The following is a 3,468-nucleotide window of genomic DNA, read 5'->3' as shown; positions in this document are numbered from 1 at the left end:
CACCCCAAAGCCACCCTCGACCATATTCTTTTCCTCTGCCCGGCGGATCCTCCCCCGAGGGGCCTGGAGCACCTTACCACTTGGGAGGCTTGGGAGACCCTACTGCGCTCCGAGGACCCGGCCAAGCAAGCCATCGCCACCGGCCGGGCTGCCAGCGTCATGAGCCTCCGGGACATGAACGTTTGAGTGCAGTGGGGCCGTGCGGGGGCCCAAGGACCGACGTGTCCAAAACTCCCTTGTTACAAATAAAGTTTTCATCATCATCATCATCAACGCAAACAAACAGGTGCGACTACAAGTAGATTCTGCGAGTTCCTTCAAAAGACATGATGCCGGAGGAGGTCTATATTTAAATTGTAAGCCTTGTGCTTTAAGTGCTGTCTCACGTGAAAAATTTAAGAAAGGCGTCTAGCCTGAATTCAAACTTCAAGCCTTCTATTTGAAATTTGATGCGCTTTGGAGCGCCCTGTCAAGAACACGGTCCTTTAGAATCCTTAAACGCCGCGGCATGTCTTGTCGCAGCCGTGCAATTTCACTGAAACGTCGCACACAAATATTGGAGTAAGAATGTCGGCGCTCAGAGAGCTGTCATTTGAGCGTTGCGCATTTTGGCTGACATGAAGACAGGTGTCTTCTGCACCGACGACTCAACTAGAAAGATGATGGAAGAGCATACTGCCATAGGTTTTTTCTATTTATTTTATGTTACTTTATTTTTATTTATTTATTATTTATTTATCAGGTGGTCACGATAGAGTGTCTGGAGCTTACTGTTTCTGTCAATCATCCTCGTCTCACTACTTTTTAATGCTGTATACCTCATCATTATATGCAATTTTAAGTCCCTAGCTGTCTGAGCGCTCTAAATTCGACCTTATTGCATTTTTATCAATGTCAGTAGGGTTAGAAATGCTAGAGCAGGAAAGGTGGAAGGTACTGCGGCGTAGCAGTTCGATGGTTCAGGAATACCGCCAACAAAAAAGGTGTTACGTGAAAAAGAAACAAAACAAAGAAATGCTACTTAAGCCCATAAATAACTTCAATATCAAATGAACCGAGAAGTGAGCTTGAGGAAGTCAGAACATTTTTACAAAAAGAGGTACTGTCATGGGCATTATTAGCTTTTCATTGGATGCTTGCATCACAATAAACGGATTTGATAATAAATGGAGTCGAATGTCGTTGCAGTGCTGGAGTGCAAAACATTAAAAATCAAAGCAGCAGTATGAGAGTATACTAACGCCTGAAACAAAAACACGTATGCATGTTTGTCAGTCGTGTCCAGTTTTTGTTCCTTTTTTTTTGTTCTTTGCAGGCGCGATTCTGCATCGTGAACCTTTGGGTCGAGCACTGACATCATTTTCGTGAACACACGCAATTATACCCTCTGGCCAGGAAACAGAGGTTGAGAGAGAGAGAGGGGATCAAAAAACTCTTGAAAAATAAACGTTTTCCGGACCATAACTTGGCATAAAAACGTCGATTAGTTTGTGCTAGACTAGCCGGAATCGTTTTTCTGCCCTACTTTTTCCAATGCCTCCTTGCGTCGAAAGCGGTTCTGGATGGAAACTTTGAAACCGCGAAGAGAATTTTCTTTGGAAAAAATTACTAAAAGTAGCTGCTTTTCTTCTGTTTGCTATAAAGGAGGGTACTGCACAGTTCGCCTTGAGCTAAAAAGGATATTTCAATGGCGGCGATAATCCACGCACACGTCGTTAGCACTGCGCTTACATGGCGTTTATGTAGACAGCGTTCTTAGACTATCTTGGCAGAGCCTCTAGGTTCGCCTTTCAGCAGCTTAAGCCGCCATAGACTTGTCAGTACATGCGGAGTGCTTTTACCAAAGCTTTCTGGACGCAAATGCACAACAAGGCTGGCGCTGCTCTGCACCTTTGTCTGCCGGGCTTGTTGTCCCCAGAGCCCAAACTATTCCCTCCCTCCATCCACTGCCTTCTTTTCCGGGCGAGACTCTTCTTGGGTTCTGTTCCTTCCGCTGTGTGAGAGACACAGCAAAGCAATCATCCGACGCTAGGAGCTTTTTGCCCGCCATAGCGACCAGGGGGAAGGGGGGGAATGGAAGAGGCGCCATTTTTTTTATTTTGTCATGTGCTGCGCTCGTTCCTTCAGAAGCGTTGGCCTCACTTTTCGCCTTTTTCAGTTTACTGTTGGAAAAGAACTACCGCTTTTTCAAGGTTGAAGGCAGCCTGGTCGAATTTAGCCGAACTGCATTGAATATGCCTGCTCGAACGATGTGCCACGGCATTTTTTTTTCGGTAGGCATAGCTAAAAGTGGCGTTCTTTATTTTCTTTGTATTTAGCCGAAGTGTATTGAACATGACTACACCGAAGAAATGTCGCGAACTTTTTTTTTTGCGGTAGAGGCATAGCCTGCAAGTGGTGTTGTTTATCTTATTTTTAAGATAAAATAAATAGGTCTCAGTTTCAGTGCTTTCTTGTACGGAATACAAGATTACTAAAATTTCCACGCTTTATGAGCGCCAGTTGCTGGCATCTTTGAAATCTGAAATCCATAAAAATATAACAACATTACGAGCCGTTGCAAACTTGCAGATTAACATGTCATCTCGCTCCACCCGCCACCATGAACATTGGCACGTTCCGCGATCACGTACAACTACGGTCTCCAGATGCTTCGAAACAGGCTGGCTAGTACACATAACAAATATAAGCTAACGGAAGAGCAGCTGCGGGTTCTAACCAAGAAAAAATTATTCGACATTATTAACTAACCTGTACTGTAAGATTTGATTGTATTTTTTAACTAATGCACTCATTCACTGTTTTTGCACTTATCTTGTTCGTATATTTTTTTCCATTTGTTCCTTGTTATTCTTCCCATCATATATATTTTATGTCCTTCTGAAGTGTCGTGCTTGCTGCCATGTTGCTTGGGGAGACGGGGCCAGTCAAGCTGCCCTTGACGCAGCTTTTATCCCGTCACCCTCGCCACACCTCGTACATGCCCTGTACTTGTTGTGGGAAATAAACTGAAACTGAAACTGAATACTTCATGCACCTCAGAACCTTAACACGAAAGACAAGCATGCAGAGTGGACGAGGATCGCCGACCACCTGAGGCGCGACTTCCCATGTACTACGTTTGGCACGTCCAGCGAATAAAAACGTTGGTGTCCGCTTTCCTAAAAGCAACCGTTCGCGACATCATACTTGTTATCACGTGTCACTGCAGAGTACATCGAAAACTTGCGAGAGAACTCCAACCGGTTTTTAGAGGAGGACTGTTCCGATTACAGTAACAGCAAATTGAAGCACATGTGTGCATGAATAAAAAAAACAATAATTGAGACTGCTCATCATATCATGTAACTCACTTATTAGAAGCCAAAAGTGCAAGAAATAAACACAATAACAGAATGGCAACGTATAACAACTAGATAGCAATTGTTAGAACGTTTTTTAAAGGGCCCTGAAACACCTTCTGGGGAG

This window comes from Amblyomma mixtum, chromosome 1, assembly GCF_055824585.1.
Source record: "Amblyomma mixtum isolate Tamu chromosome 1, ASM5582458v1, whole genome shotgun sequence".
Taxonomy (NCBI): Eukaryota; Metazoa; Arthropoda; class Arachnida; order Ixodida; family Ixodidae; genus Amblyomma; species Amblyomma mixtum.
Note: the sequence above shows the minus strand (reverse complement) of the source record.